Below are 16865 nucleotides of genomic sequence, written 5' to 3'. Positions count from 1 at the left end.
GATGAACAAGAAGTGAAGAGGATCATTTGATACTGCAGTGTTACTCACTTGCCTGGGCTCACAGCTCCCTGTCACACTCCCTGGAGGAAATCCCGGTTGTGCTGCCACAGGTACCTTTCCCATTTCCTCAAGTCCAACATCTGTATAGAGACAAAGTGTGGGAAGGGAGAGGGTGGTTGAGGACGAGGTACCTGACATGTTTCACATGCAGGAGAGGAGGTAGCCTAGTGGTTAGAACACTTGACTGATCATATAGGGGTGGCCAGTTCAAATCCCAGCACTGGGTCCTGTCACCTTGTCATTCACCTCACACTGCACTGTCCCAGGTATAGCTGACCAATGCAATCAGGAGCTTGACTTGTACACAATACCCGTTTTATTTACATTCCTGGAGAAGAAGGTTTGTGCATTATATTGCACTGTCAGCTGCTTCCAGGCCCTCCTGCATTTCAGGTAGGATCTCTTCTTGTTACCTGGGTGGGTGAAATATCACCTTTCCTTCATTAGGAAGAGTCTGGCCGACAGCAAGGTGTCAGCATCACTGAAGTTTGGCTGCTGACATCTGAATGACATTTTTCTCATTGTCCCACACACATGACATCATTACACACCAACATCAATCAGCACTGAAAGATCAGCACTGATACTTTAGCAGATTCTATAAATGGCACAGAAATTATGCAGGTTGTATAAACAGCACAGAAATTGCCGTTAAGCATATTTTATAAACAGCACACAGCCTATACAGAATTTCACTTAGGGGCTATTTTTTTCCACGCCAATTTTTCAGCAACTTTTATATAATACAGTTCACAATAGTTATCTCACTCACACTCTGTCACTTCTCTCACTCATGGAGCCTCATACCAGCTCAATGATCCTGACCACTGCTTCCATGAGAGGTAAGCCTAAGAGAAGAAAAGCAAATGGCCCTACCAGTAATCTGAGCATACATTCCTTATACTTTCCTTCCCCTACCCCATCAATTTTCCCTCTACCTAAGAGTACATGTCCTGTGAAACCAATGTGCATATTTTAGCCACTGAGCAGAGAGCAATTTTCAGCCCTGAGAACTTACCCAGGTAACTATTAGTTACTGAGCACATTCCTTTGACAGCTGTCTCATATTGCTCCACTCTGTCTTTCAGAGATACCAAAGAAAACCAAATAGTTTATGCTGCTCATTTGAAGCAATACGACACATTGGTTTTATAGTTTTATAGTTTATACAGACTTGATAATCTGCCATTACAAACTCACTGATCATAGCACTGTGCAATGAAATTTAAAAAACAATAAAATAGAAAGGAACACCAATAATAAATAGGACAGATGACATTTATTCAGTCAAGGGAAGGGGAGAGAGTGGGGAAGGGGAGAAGAGATGGGAGGAAGGGCAACAATTCTGATGATACTGAGGCTACGGCTGCAATCAACAGGCTACCCTAATAAAGGAGGGGGTCTGAATGTTCAAATCTAAAAAATGAGTTGTTAACAGATGTAACCCGGGTCTCACTTCCAGCACAGCATCCTAGGGCACTGACTCTCCGGGCCACAAAACACAATATTCTCAATCACACACAGTTCAGTCTTTCTTACTCAAGATTGGGCATAGGCTGGGGCCGGACTTACCCAGGTAGGCTGTAGGGTATTAAGCTAGGGTTTACTGATGCTCTTTGAGAGTCCAGGAGCAAACACTTCACTCTCACTTCAAAGAAATATTCGCCACTTCAAGGCTTGTATTTTATGCAACAGTAACTTTATTTAACTTCTGCAGTGGGCAGTTCAATTCCTTTTCAGGCTTAAATCAAATTCAATTTGTATTCCAATTTGATACAGACAAACTCAGGGATATGGTGTATCTTCTTAAATGCAATTTATAATCCTACGGTATGTACATATTTACAGCTCCTCCTGTCCATACCCATCCCTTCTGGGTGTAACAACCTCAGCACTGATGCAACAAGCAGATCTTCCTTTTGAACCAGACCTCCCTATTTTTCCTCACTCTCCTCCAAAGGAGTACCTCTCCGGCTACACCTTGACTCTGAACAGATCTTTCCTGTTCCTGCTCCCAGGCTGGGATCCCCTACTTCCCAACTGGAGCACTCCTCCTCCTCACAGTTAATGCTTACTGGCAGAAGCCTTCTCTTTGGTCAGCCTTAGTTTCTTGAACCCATCCAGGACATCCCCCTCTCCTCAAGGGTCCCAGCAGGAGCAGAGGCAACCAGAGACCTCATGCAATCCCCAATAATATTACTGATTAACTCCTAACTCCTCCACTACTGTCATTCAACAACCAGAAACATTTCCCTCTACAACCTACCCAGGAGCCTATCCCCTCGGGCTGGATACTTTACCATCCAGAACCTCAGAACCCTCTCCTCAAAAACTCTGGAGAGTTCTACATTCTGATTCTTAGTAATCCCTATTATAATGGGGAATTACACCGAGATTTAAATTGGGAAATTAGCTTTCTGATCTAATCGAGGGAAGGAGGTCATTCTAAAACTTTGGGGCAATAAAAAAAATGCAAAAGACCTAGTGCTTTCATAGTGAGCCTTCTTGTAGGGGAGGGGGTAATACAAGGCAGTGAGCATCAAGAGATCTAAGGCTACCATTTGGTGTATAGGGAATGGTCAGTGAGGAGATGTAGGAAGGAGAACCTGGATAGAGGGCCTTTTCTGCAAGACAAAGGATTTTGAAGACAACATAAAAGTGAATAGGTAGTCAATAAAGTCTAGCCAGGAGAGAGGATGTTTGATCGAACCTTTGGGTCATACAGAGAAGGTGAGCAGCGGAATTTTGAACGGTTTGGATCTATGAAGGGAAGACTTGGCAATACTGAAGTAAACAGGATTACAATAATTGAGACTGGACATTACGAAAGCATGAATCAGCATATGGGGTGTGGGAAAATCTAGGTAGCTACAAATGGACCAGAGTCTCTTCAGGAATAGAAATCTGGCTTTGGTAACCTGAGAAACTTGGGAATCAAATGTTTAACTTTGAATCCAAAATCACACCGAGGTAACAGAAAGATTCCACGGTTGGTAGAGGCCTGTCAAAGAGGTACGGGATAAGGAGTGTGGTAGGAAAGAGACCAGTGGTCCAGGAAGTAATAGTTAAGGACAAGCCATCTGAAAAGTTTAGCCTTCAATTTCACTATTTGGAAGGGCCCACCCTCAGTACTTCTGTGGAATCTGAGACAACAGAGGGTGAAGTGACTTGCAGGGAAAGAAGTGGAATTTGAACCCTGGCTTTCCACCCCATTGCTCTAGCCATTAGGCTATTTCTCTGTACTTTGGGCTGGGTACAGGAAGGCAGTTTTCAAAAGATCAGTTTAGCCAATTACTCAGATAAATATTTGAACATTGCCTTTCCCAAATACCGTATTTTTGTTGGCTATTTGTCCTATATTTTTGGCAGGCTAAGTGTACACCATTTCTACTCAATGCTTATACATTTATATTTTTTAAATTCCAGAGCTTTACTATTCTTTTAGCTGCTTATCAGCTAGCAGAAAATTCCCTTGCTGTCATTTTAGAGCTAACAGGAGAATCAAGGAAAGAAACAGTTTAAAGAATGAAAATGAGGCACAGCTGGTGAGTCTAACAGCATAGTCTATGAGTTAATGAAGACATTCTGACATTCTCAACCTTTGAGAAAAGCAAAGGACTCCTGTTGGTAAATATTATGATAAAAAGAAGCTTTTGGAAGGAGGGGATCTGGGTTTCTCTAAACTGAATGAGTGGGCAGTTCATGGCATCCACTTACCATGACTAAACTGAGTTTCAGTGTTCAGATGCTGATCCATGAGCTGCCATTTGGCTGAATGATGCTTCTCAGCTCTTGGGAACCACAAAATCCTATTAGCCCCATTTCACTAAGATGACAGGATCCAGGAACAAAGACATGTGAAAATAGTGCTAATTGCATTTTAAAAGACATTAACAAATCCATTAAAGTGGCAGACACTTTTTTTCTATCTTTCTCTATCCACTGAACAGTTCTAAGGGTAAGGTGAAAATATGAACAATATTGTTTCCTGATCCTGATCGCCTCCCTTTTGTCTTTGTATTCTGTCACCTCTCTTTTTTCATTCAAAGATAATTTAACTTATTGTTATTCTTTTTTAAGTGAAACATGCTTATTTTTTTCTTAGGGTTAACCCTCTATCCCTCCATCCCTGTATTTAATAGTTTACAGATGATGACAGGAAAGATGACCAAGGCAGCCATCTATAATGGAGTAAACTCTAATTACAAATCACATCTTTAACCGGTTTTGCTCAGTATTCCAAAATTGTTTTAGAAATCTATGGTGAAGATACAAATGTGAGCAAAAACAAGTTAAAAACTAATTTTATTGTGGTTGATGAGATAGATTAAAATGCTACATAAGAAGAAACAAATCAGAGCCAGCAGGGAGCTGGTGTTTTCCAGAATGGGCAGCCAGTTTGAACTTGACTGTGCTGTAACTGTTTATTTTCAGGGCTAGTGTTGGGGGGGGTGGCAACCAGGGGCAATTGCCCTGGGCCCTTATGCCGCAAGGGGCCTCAAGTCTGTCTCAACCTGAAGGAGGCACAGCCTGAAGATGGACTTGAACCCATTTCCCAGTTTCTGCCATGGCCCCTGTGTGTCTAACATCAGACCTTGAGAATTTGCCTCCACTCCTCTGAAATTAACTGTGTTCCTGTCTATTTCTATGTTTCTCCTGCCTTTGTTGAGTGTGTGTGATCTTGTGACTCCTGTTCCAAGGTATGTCTAGTTCTAATTGGCCCTGCTGGGGCTAACAGAGAGCTTGGGATTTATCTGCCCTGCCTCTGGGTTGGTTCATTATTGGTCACTGCCTTTGAGCTTGGTATTTTTGTGCTTGCTTCTTGCTTCCTGTCCATGCCTGGTGTTTTTGTTCATGAGTTACAAGCCTGGTCTCGTTTCCTTATATTTCTGTGTGCCTTGCTTTGTGCCTCATGTTCCCACATACCTTATTTGTTCCAGGCTGGTATTCCTGATAAGACAGTTGTACTATCTCAGCTTTCCCTTGGTAATAAAGGCTTGTGTTGTTTGAACCTGCCTGCCTCATTAAGGTAATGCTAGTGTAAGCCCCTTGTCTGCACACCTAGGAGGCTGCCTGATGTAAGCACAGGAAACTGGATGGAAGGGGCACACATCAAATTTGTTGGTTTAGGACAGTCTTTCTGTCTGAACCAAACTTTACTGTCCTTTAAATGATTTAGGCACAGTACACTTTATCTTCACTGATCAATTAGCAACTATTTACAGTTCTTTCCTTCTCTCTCTAGACATAGATGAAAATACCAATTAATTCCCTTAGATGGTTAAATCTATTCATCAGGTTGGTGAGGGCCTTTCAAGCACACAGTTTAAGATGTCTACTGTTCATACTGACAGATGTTAAACATATATCAGTGCTCAGTTATTATTCACTTAACAGTTTTCTCAACCTCCAGTTGTTGGCAGGAGACTCCAGTAGACAAGATGGTAATAAATGGTAGATTGTTATACCCTTAGCCCTATATAGAAGGAAAAGAGCACCCTGGTTGTTGTAGCAGAAACACAAACTGACTTCCTGCTCCTTTCTTTTAGGATTTTGTAGGGATGGACAAGTTTTCCCATTCCTGACCACTAAAACAAGGTACCAACTGTTTTGGTTCTGTTTCTTGTCCCTGATTTTTCTTGAGTCCTTGCTCCTCTAGCAAGTGTCTTTAATGGTATGAACCAGGGGTGTAGCCAAGGGTGGGTCTGGGAGGGCCTGGACCTACTCAATTTGGCCTCAGGACCTCCCAGAAGCTTTGCAACTTTGACAGTGCTGGCCTATGAGGGAGCAAGCTAGGCTCCGGAGTCTCCAGCGGTCCTGCATCTCCCTCCCTTCACAACATTTCTTATATCAAAGGGTCGCCGGCAGTAGTAGTGATTCATATACGCTACCCATGGCTAACCCGGAAGTCTCCCCTCTGCTATATACAGCACCCACTCAATGCAACTTCCTGTTTTTGACTGGGCGGTGGTAGACAGCAGAGGGGAGGCTTCTGAGTTAGCCGAGGGTAGCATATGTGAATCGCTACCACTGCCAGCGGCATCTTTCTTTGATGTAAGAAATGCTGTGAAGGGATGGAGATGCAGGACCGCAGAAGCCTCTGGAGCCCAGCTTGCTCCCTCACCTGCCGGCACTGTCAAAGCTGCAGAGCTTTGTTTGTGAAGTACATAAGTAATGCCACACTGGGAAAAGACCAAGGGTCCATTGAGCCCAGCATCCTATCCACGATAGCGGCCAATCCAGGCCAAGGGCACCTGGCAAGCTTCCCAAACGTACAAACATTCTATACATGTTATTCCTGGAATTATGGAAGGACAGGGTACAATAGGAGGCCGGGGGTTACATATTCTGATACCCTAACAACAAGGACTTTAAGTAAGCAAGAAAATTCAAACCAGACTATCTGAACCCAAGAATTTAAGTTTTGCAACTTTACAGATGTTTGAAGCAATTTTGTAGTTGGAGCAGAAGAAAAACTTAGTTAGCCACCTGGACTGTACTTTCTGGTAGCCAGTGCACCCTAACATTAATGCCAGCCAATGAAATGCAGTGCAAGGAGCAAATGCTGTGTTTTGGATGTGCTGGGAACATTCTTTCTGTCACAATTCAAAGGAGAAGCAGTGACTCTAAGCAACCTGCAAAGGAGAGTCCAAGTGATCCACTGAGCAAGGCAGACCCCAAGGTGCACAGAGGTCTGTCAGGTTAAACCCATCCAGTGCCTGTTATTGATACCAATGGAGTATGAAGGAGAGACTCAGTTCCAGCTGAGGAACTATTTTTTTTCTTGAGCTGGAGCATTGGATCTCAAATTCCACCAGCCAAGAAGAAGGACATTGGGGCACACCACTTAAAAGCTAATGTGGTGTTCTCCCTGAAGGGTGGCCGCTGTCATGGACCTGTTCCCATTCAGAAGGAGTGCCAGCAGACTGAAAAGACTTCATATGGGTCCGATGACTCCACAGACTCTGGTGGTTCAGAGAAATTCCCTAGACCCTTTTGCAACCAGAAGGAGAGACTGGAGGGGGCGACCTCAAGAACTTTGCAGCAGACGCATAAGGCACCGTCACTGCCAGAAAGCTTTGCCAGCCTTTTGATGGCCAGTACTCCCCCTAAACAACCTGTTCCAGACCTCCTGGAGAGCTGTAGGCCCGTGAGACCCAAGGGTCACAAGCAGGGTAAGATTCTGTATGGTACACCATTTAAGAGACTCAAATGCTAATAATATACCAGAAACTGCTTAAACTTCTGCTGTGTGTCTTTGTGTTCCTTTTTTTTTTTTTTTTTGCAGGGACTGCGCTGAACTTTTAATTTTTCTCTCTGGTGCTGGGTTCATCTCAGTAACACTAGTTTTCTTTAAGTTTTAAAGAGTGATGTGTTATAAAATTTTATAAGTTACAAAACTACCTGTAAAATAAAAGTTTAATTCTGAGGCAGGTAAGTCTCCACTCAAGAAGACACAATTCAGTGGTATAGTTAAAAGGAAGTTTCCAAATAAGAGACACTAAATAGTGTTGTGATGATATAAATAAAGGAAGGATCTTAAGACCAGAGATCATATAGAAGGTTTAACTATGTTTAATAAATTATTTTATTTCTTAAGCTTGCTCCATGTAAGAACTTATTAGCGCTAATATGCCCCAATTTTGAGGTTGCTTAATGTTACCATACACTCCTACTCTGCAACAAAGGAAATATTTGTGTGGATGTGTGTCCATCCTATCATACATGGAGATACAACCATAGCTGATTTTGGGGGGAAGTAACCTGTTTTTCCCATGTCACCTGGGCACAGTTTCCCATGTCACAGGAGATCACTGAGTGACCAGTCCTCATGACTGGTTCACATCTGTGCATGCTCCATATCATAACGTATACCATAACTTAATTTTTTTTTTCCCTCAGGTGACCGCAGTGCCTCAAGGCTTGATCAGCATTCTGCTGTTCCCATACGTTTTTATATTAATTGGAAATGTATTAATGTTGCTTAATATTATGAGTGGTTATTTTTTTGTGTGACAAAGGAGATCTCTATTTGTATGTGTCTCTGTCCTATCCCTCATGGAGGCACCACTGCAGTGGATTTTTATGGAAGTTAACTGGTTCTCCCGTACCACCCACCGGAAGGAACAAGCAAGCTTTGTAAATTTTGTGAGATCACTTGTGACTAGCCTTAATGCCTAACAGCAGTGCCGGGCAAAATAATGGAAACTATTATGAAGAATAAAATTACAGAACACGTAGACAAACATGGTTTAATGGGACAGAGTCAGCATGGGTTCAGCCAAGGGAAGTCTTGCCTCACCAATTTGCATCATTTCTTTGAAGGCATGACTAAACATGTGGCTAAAGGTGAGCTGGTTGATGCAGTGTACCTAGATTTTCAGAAAGCTTTTGATCAAATTCCTCATGACAGATTCCTGAGAAAATTAGAATCATGAGATAGGAGTCAATGTTCTGGTGTGGATTAGGAATTGGTTATTGGACAGAAAACAGAAGGTAGGGTTAAATGGTCATTTCTCTCAATGGAGGAGGGTGAACAGTGGAGTGCCGCAGGGATTGGTACTGGGACCGGTGCTATTTAACATATTTATAAATGATATAAAAATCAGAATGATGAGTGAGGTGATTACATTTGCAGATGATACAAACCTATTCAAGGTTGTTAAAACACGTGCAAACTATGAAATATTGCAGGAAGACCTTAGGAAATTGGAAGACTGGGCATCCAAACAGCAGATGAAATTTAATGTGGACAAATGCAAGGTGATGCACATTGGAAAGAATAATCCGAATCATAGTTACCTGATGCTAGGGTCCACCTTGGGGGTCAGCACTCAAGAAAAAGATCTAGGTGTCGTTGTAGATAATACGCTGAAATCTTCTCAGTGTGCGGCGGCGGCAGCCAAAAAAGCAAACAGGATGCTAGGAATTATTAGGAAAGGGATGGTGAATAAGACCGAAAATACTATAATGCCTCTGTCTTGCTACATGGTGCACCTTGAGTATTGTGTTTAGTTCTGCTCACCATATCTCAAAAAAGATATAGCGGAATTAGAGAAGGTTCAAAGTAGAGCCACCAAAATGATAAATGGGATGCAGCTCCTCATATGAGGAAAAGCTAAAGAGGTTAGGGCTCTTCAGCTTGGAAAAGAAATGGATGAGGGGAGATTTGATTGAGGTCTACAAAATCCTGAGTGGTGTAGAACAAGTAGAAGCAAATCGATCTTTTACTCATTCCAAAAGTACAAAGACTAGGGACACTCGAGGAAGTTACTTGGAAGTACTTTTTAAAAGAAATAGGAGGAAATATTTTTTCACTCAATGAGTGGTTAAGCTCTGGAACTCTTTGCTGGAGGATGTGGTAACTGTGGTTAGCATATCTGGGATTAAAAAAGGTTTGAACAATTTCTTGGAGGAAAAGTTCATAGTTTGCTATTGAGAGAGACATGGGAAGCAACTGCTTTCCCCAGGATTGGTAGCATGGAATGTTGCTAATAATTGGGTTTCTGCTTGGTACTTGTGGCCTGGCTTGGCCACTGTTTGGAAACAGGATACTGGACTAGATGGACCATTGGTCTGACCCAGTATTGCTACTCTTGTGTTCTTATGTTTATGATGGCAATATATAGCAGTTTTCCTATTGGTTTTCTGTACTGTTTAGGTGACAGCTATGTTTTTTGCTTTTTTGGTATCTAAAATTCTCAATTATTTTTTTTTCTATTTTTTATCTACAACTCCCATCCTCTTCTTTCTCTAAGTGTATTTCCTAGATAGTGTGTTATATTTCCCCAAATCTTGGTTTAATACTTTTATTATTCCACAGCCATCCCATTCTCTTTCAAACATATTAACAGGTTATTGACATATATTACTTGAAAAATCTGTCATTCAGTCTTTTTAAAATCAGACAAGAGTTTTCCTTACTTCTTATGAAATTTGCTGGGTGAGCACATTGTTTATTTTTGTGTTCCCCACACTTGTGACTTGCTGAATCCATATATGCTCTGTTGTGTTTTCCATCCCTTGACTGGCATTTATATATCTTTAAATCCTGATGACTGTTCCATATAGACTTTTTAAATTAGTTTGCCATGCAGGATTACTATTTTGAAATCCAGATGTTTAACATGTATTCCCTTTCCCACTGTTAAACTGTAATATCCTGAATGTTTCATGCATAACTGCTCGAGCAAATGTCTCCTCATAGTCCTCTCCACATTTTTGTAAATATCCTTTTCCTTTTCCAGTGAGTTGTATTGCTCATCTTTGCCTCTTGAATTATATTTAAGTGTCCATTTACATCAGTGCTTTACAAATGAGGTCATAAAATCCACATTTGGAGTCAAGACAGTGACAGAAAAAAAAGGCACATTACTTGCCCATGAAGGGACGTGGGAACTAGGCCTTCGAGGGCTTGATGGGAAGCAAAATGTTACAATGGTATTGAAGATGATACTACACAAAGGCCTGGAACAGCAACAGAAGCAAGTTAGGGGTAGGAGTTGCCTGCCTGTCCCATTAAAATAGGGGCATGACTCTGAAGCATCAGTTTGCACCCTATGGTTCTTTTGTTCAAAGGTAATGGATTGAAAGTGAAAGTTTGATTTTTATATATAGATTGTATTTATTCTGCTGCTTCATCCATATGTTGTCTTTCTAAGACATCTTCAAGATGTTTCACATGAAGTGAGGGTTCTAGATCAGTTCGTACCTAGACAGTTTCCATCAGACAATTCCCACTGAACCAATTCCCACCATACCAGGGAGAAAATTCCCACCTATAACCTATAAAATCAAAACACACTAGAACAAGTAACCTCCCTCCCTTTTCTCTTCCAGATCATTGGGGGGGGGCAGTACCCTCTCACCCCCCCAACATTATCTTTTATACATCCCTTTCCCCTTCCAGACGTGCAGTTTTTATATGGGGGGCATGCCCCCCCCCTCAAACTAGGTTTCAACCTAATTCATGTTTAATTTAGGATCTAAACATCATAAATAAGTAAATAAATAAATAAATACAAGCTGCAGTTCATGTGGGGTGGTAATGCCCCCCCCCCCCCACACCCTCCCAAACTAGATTTCAACCTAATTCAGCCCCTCAAAATGATGCACCGATTATGATTTATAACAAATTACTACTCTACCTATGAAAAGTTATTCCATTATTATACGTTCTCTGTGTACATCCATGTGTTGCTCTAACCTCCTTGTTCCAGATGCCGTTAAAAGAAAATTACCGCCAGGACTTATGAGACGTGATACAAGAAAGAAGCTATAGTCAGCAAAAAAAAAAAGGCTAGGGAGGAGGGTGGGAAATGACCGGGGGGGGGGGGGGGGTGTCCTTTGTTGGAATTGTCCCCCTTAAGTGGGAATTGTCCCAGGGGAAATTGACCTAGGTGGGAATTGTCTAGGGGGCAGGGCCGTGCCTAGGGTCTCTGGTGCCCCCCTGCAGACTATCAGTTGGCGGCAAGGAAATGACGTCAGAAGAAGGCGGAACACAGCGAAGGGAAGGCTAGAGACATCAGGAGCGCCGCCTCCTTCACTGACGCTGCGCTGCCGGAACCGCCATGGAGGTAAATTTAAAAAGGAAAAAAAAAAGAAAAGGGATGTTGGGGGGGGAGGGGGAGAAGAGGGCGGGCAGTTGAACAATGGGAGCGGGAGGGTGAGCGAGGTGAGCATGGTGCGGCGGTGCCCCCCAGAGGGAAGCGCCCCCCTGCCATGCTTACCTCGCTTACCGTGTTGGCACGGCCCTGCTAGGGGGGAATGGGTGGGTGGTGAACTGTCCAGTGGGAACTGTCCAGGTGGAAACTTGCCTGACACTGAAGCGAGTTCAGATAGCCTACTGGTGCTGACTTTGTAGGACAAATGGAAAGGTATTGTGTGATGTCAAAATCTGCAGTAGATTTTGTTTGTCCTTGCATTTCATACGGTACAGTAATCTCATTTATTTACGCAGAAGAATCTTCTTTCACGGCACTTTCCATTTTGTAGTTATTTTCTTCTGAATCTTATTTAGGGTCATAATGCTGGTACTTGAGTTTTCTATAAAACTCACTGATGGTTATTTGACACGTGAGTTCAGAATTTTGTATTCTTTGGTATCTTCACTGTATCCAATAAGAAATCCTTCTACTGCCCTATTCTACAGTTTGGTACATTTCTCTTTTGGGACATAAACATGTATGGGGCAATATTCATCCAGCAACAGGCTGCATTATGTTAAGCACAGACTACATCAGCTAAACTAGGCCTGGATATTCAATTCCAGGCCATGACCAGGCATGAGCATTGACTATTTGGGTATGACTGTCCAGGAGCTAGCCGCTAGCACTTATCTAGGTCCCAGATGAATATCGACTGGGACCAGGATAAGGGGATCTGTCAGGCTAACACCCCAATTGCAGTCCCCTGATCTCTCTGATCCCCCCATCTCTAACACTCTCTGAGTCCCCCTCCTGCTTGATCCTTATTCCAAACACCCTATTCCTAATACTCCTCCCATCTGATCCTTCTTCCAAAACTCCCCCCATTTCTGATGCCTCCTGGCCCACCTGCCTCCACCCAACCCTCTTCTCACCAAGTCCCTCCCCCTACTATCCCTGAGACTTAGCTGGAGGTAATCCCTGGTGTTTAGTGGGATGGGGTAGGAATGGTTCCCTTGTGCTCCTGCCTGTCTGGCTCTGGGTTCAAAAATAGAAGTGCTGACCCCTAGCAGTAGTCTTGCCTTACTGCCACAAGGGGTCTGCCTTCCACATGGTGAATGTCGTTGGCGTTTATCATGTTGTTTCAAACAAATGTGAATTCCTATGTAATCCCCTGTTAGGTTGAGATTACTAAGGGCCCTTTTTACAAAGGCACTCTAGGGGAAGGGAGAGCCTATTCCGATCTGATGGGCTTCACCTTAACCAGGGTGGGACCAGGCTGCTGGTGTCAACTTTTAAAAAGGAAATAGAGCAGCTTTTAATCTATAAACGGGGGAGAAGGCTGACAGTCGCTCAAAAGCGCATGGTTCGGGAGAAGGTATCTTCTGAGGATATCACCCAGATAGGGATAATAGGGTTACTTGTGAGTAAGGATAACAAAGAAATCATAGAGGATCAGATAGCCTTAAATTAATAATGACCAGACAGAAGACAACATATTAATAATGCCATATATTAAACATAATAAAATATGGAACAACACGCATACATTGAAATGTCTATAGGCAAATGCCAGGAGCCTGAGGCATAAGATGGGAGAGCTGGAGTACATTGCACACAATGAAAAAATGGATATTATAGGCTTCTCTGAGACCTGGTGGAAGGAAGATAACCAATGGGACACAGTCATACAGGGCTACAAATTATATCGTAGCGATAGGGTGGATAGGATTGGAGGAGGGGTAGCACTGTATGTAAATGAGAACCTTGACTCAGATAGGCTGCAAATATTGCAGGAGACAAAACATCTATTGGAATCCTTGTGGATTGAAATTCCACGTGAAAAGGGGAAAAGGACAGTGATAGGAGTGTACTACCGTCCACCTGGCCAAGACGAGCAGACGGACGCAGCAATGACAAGGGAAATCAGGGAAGCGAATAAAAAGGGAAATGTAATATTAATGGGTGACTTCAATTATCCAGATATAGACTGGGTGAATGAAACATCGGTACACGCAAGGGAGGTGAAATTTCTTGATGAAATCAAGGACGGCTTCATGGAACAGCTGGTTCAGGAGCCGACAAGAGAAGGAAAAATACTAGACTTAATCATTAGTGGAGCTCATTATCTGGTGCAGGGGGTAACGGTGCGAGGGCCGCTTGATAACAGTTATCTTAATATGATCGGTTTTGATATTGGCTGTGAAGTAAGTGAACTCAGGAAATCAAATACACTAGCGTTTAACTTTAGAAAAGGAAATTACGATAAAATGAGAAGAACGGTGAAAAAAAGACTGAAAGGAGCGGCTGAAAGGGTAAAAAACTTGAATCAGGCGTGGATGCTGTTCAAAAACACCATCCTAGAAGTACAGGACAAATATATTCCGCGTATTAGAAAAAGAGGAAAAAAGACCAAACGTCAGCCGACGTGGCTAAACGGTAAGGTAAAGGAAGCTATTAGAGCCAAAAAACAATCCTTCAGAAAATGGAGAAGGGAACAGACTGAAGACAATAAGGTAAAACATAAGGAATGTCAAACCGAATGCAAAAAGGAGATAAGGAGGGCTAAGAAGGACTTTGAAAAAAAGTTAGCGTTAGAAGCAAAAACACATAGCAAACATTTTTTAGGTATATTAAAAGCAGGAAGCCAGCTAAAGAATCAGTAGGGCCACTGGACGACTGTGGTGTTAAAGGGGCGATCAGGGAAGACAAAGCCATAGCGGAGAAATTGAATGAATTCTTTGCTTCGGTCTTCACCGAGGAGGATTTGGGAGGGATACCGGTGCCGGAAAAGGTATTTGAAGCGGACGAGTCAGAAAGACTAAATGATTTCACTGTAAACTTGGAGGATGTAATGGGGCAGTTCTGCAAACTGAAAAGTAGAAAATCACCGGGACCGGATGGTATTCATCCCAGAGTATTAACAGAGCTGAAAAATGAACTTGTGGAGCTACTGTTAGTAATATGCAATTTATCCCTAAAAACAGGTGTGGTACCGGAAGATTGGAGGGTGGCCAATGTAACGTCGATTTTTTAAAAGGGTTCCAGAGACGATCCGGGAAATTATAGACCGGTGAGTCTGATGTCGGTGCCGGGAAAAATGGTGGAGGCTATTATTAAGAATAAAATTACAGAGCACATACAAAAGCATGGGCTACTGAGACAAAGTCAGCACGGTTTTAGTGAAGGGAAGTCTTGCCTCACAAATCTACTGGGTTTTTTTCGAGGGGGTGAACAAAGATGTGGACAAAGGAGAGCCGGTGGATATTGTATATCTAGATTTTCAGAAGGCGTTTGACAAAGTGCCGCATGAAAGACTCCAAAGGAAACTGGAGAGTCATGGGATCGGAAGCAGTGTATTATTATGGATTAAAGGCTGGTTAAAGGATAGGAAGCAGAGAGTAGGGTTAAATAGCCATTATTCTCGATGGAGAAGGGTGGTTAGTGGGGTCCCTCAGGGGTCTGTGCTGGGACCGCTGCTTTTTAACGTATTTATAAATGACCTCGAGATGGGAGTAACTAGTGAGGTAATTAAATTCGCAGATGACACAAAATTATCCAGGGTCGTCTCGTCGTGGGAGGAGTGTGAAAAATGACAAAAAGTCCTCGTGAGACTGGGGGATTGGGCGTCCAAATGGCAGATGAAGTCAACGTTGACGAGTGCAAAGTGATGCATGTGGGAAGGAGGAACCCGAATTACAGCTATGTTATGCAAGGTTCCGCGTTAGGAGTTACGGACCGAGAAAGGGATCTGGGAGTCATCGTGGATAGGACGTTGAAATCTTCAGCTCAATGTGCTGTGGTGGCTAAGAAGGTGAACAGAATGTTGAGTATTATTAGAAAAGGGATGGAAACCAAGCATGAGGATGTTATAATGCTGTTATATCACTCCATGGTGTGACTGCACCTGGAGTATTGTGTTCAGTTCTGGTCGCTTCATCTCAAAAAAGATATAAAGGAATTGAAGAAGGTGCAGAGAAGGGCGACAAAAATGATAAAAGGGATGGGACGACTACCCTATGAGGAGAGGTTAAGACGGCTAGGACTCTTTAGCCTGGAGAGAAGGCGGCTGAGAGGTGATATGATAGAGGTTTACAAAATAATGAGCAGGATAGAGTGGACAGAGGTGAAATGTTTGTTTACGCTTTCTAACAATAATAGAACCAGGGGACACAAGATGAAATTAAAATGTGGTAGGTTTAAAACAAATAGGAGAAAGTTTTTCTTTACTCAGCGCGTAGTTAGACTCTGGAACTCATTGCTGGAGAAGGTAATGACGGCAGCTGGCCTTGCTGAGTTTAAAGGGGGTCTGGACAGGTTTCTGAAGGAAAGTCCATTGATCGTTATTAAATTTTGGTTTTTTTGCCAGGTTCTTGGGGCCTGGATTGGCCGCTGTCAGAGACAGAGTGCTGGGCTTGATGGACCTTTGGTCTTTCCCAGCGTGGCAGTGCTTATGTGCTTATTTTTAGCATATGCTAAAAATAAGTGTGCGCTAAATGCTAGAGACGCCCATATATTCTTATGGGCATCTCTAGCATTTAGCGCACACTAAAAATGCTAGTGTGCCTTTGTTAAATACCCCCTAAGAGAGTAAGTCCCTGTAGAGATTCACTGGAGGGTGTGACTGGGTGGTCCCTGGATGGAAGGAAGTCCAGCCCAAGGGGAGCGTTTCCGGAATAAAATGCAGAGAGAAAGTGCAGTAAGAGGAAGAGTGACAAATGAGGTGGAGTTAGCTGTTAATAAAAAGACTTAGTTGCTATTTAGGGGAGAGATTGGAGAGAGTTTTGAGTTCTGCATATAGCTTTGGTTCTTTGGTTGCCTACAAGCCCCTGCCAAGTGACTCAAAGAAGGAGAAGGGGGATCCCATTGAAAGAAGTGAATCCATTGACTAAAGAGGAGAGTTGCTGTTAGGAGAAGTAGTGGCTGTGAAGGAAAGCTCCAGGTGGGTAGTGGAGAGACCCAGCACAGGAGCACGGGATAGGAGCCAGGGAGTTGCCATCCTGTAGCCAGAATGAGCCAACGCAAAGTAGACTCTGGGTGGAGGTCAGACCAGGAGGGTCTGCACCTGAAGCATAGTGGGAAGCACGTCCTTTGGAACACTGTCTTTGGGGATAGGAATGGACTGGAGCTGTATAAATTGTAAATAACCCTGTTTAAGAG

This window comes from Microcaecilia unicolor, chromosome 5 (genome assembly GCF_901765095.1).
Source record: "Microcaecilia unicolor chromosome 5, aMicUni1.1, whole genome shotgun sequence".
Taxonomy (NCBI): domain Eukaryota; kingdom Metazoa; phylum Chordata; class Amphibia; order Gymnophiona; family Siphonopidae; genus Microcaecilia; species Microcaecilia unicolor.
This window is presented reverse-complemented; position numbering follows the sequence as displayed.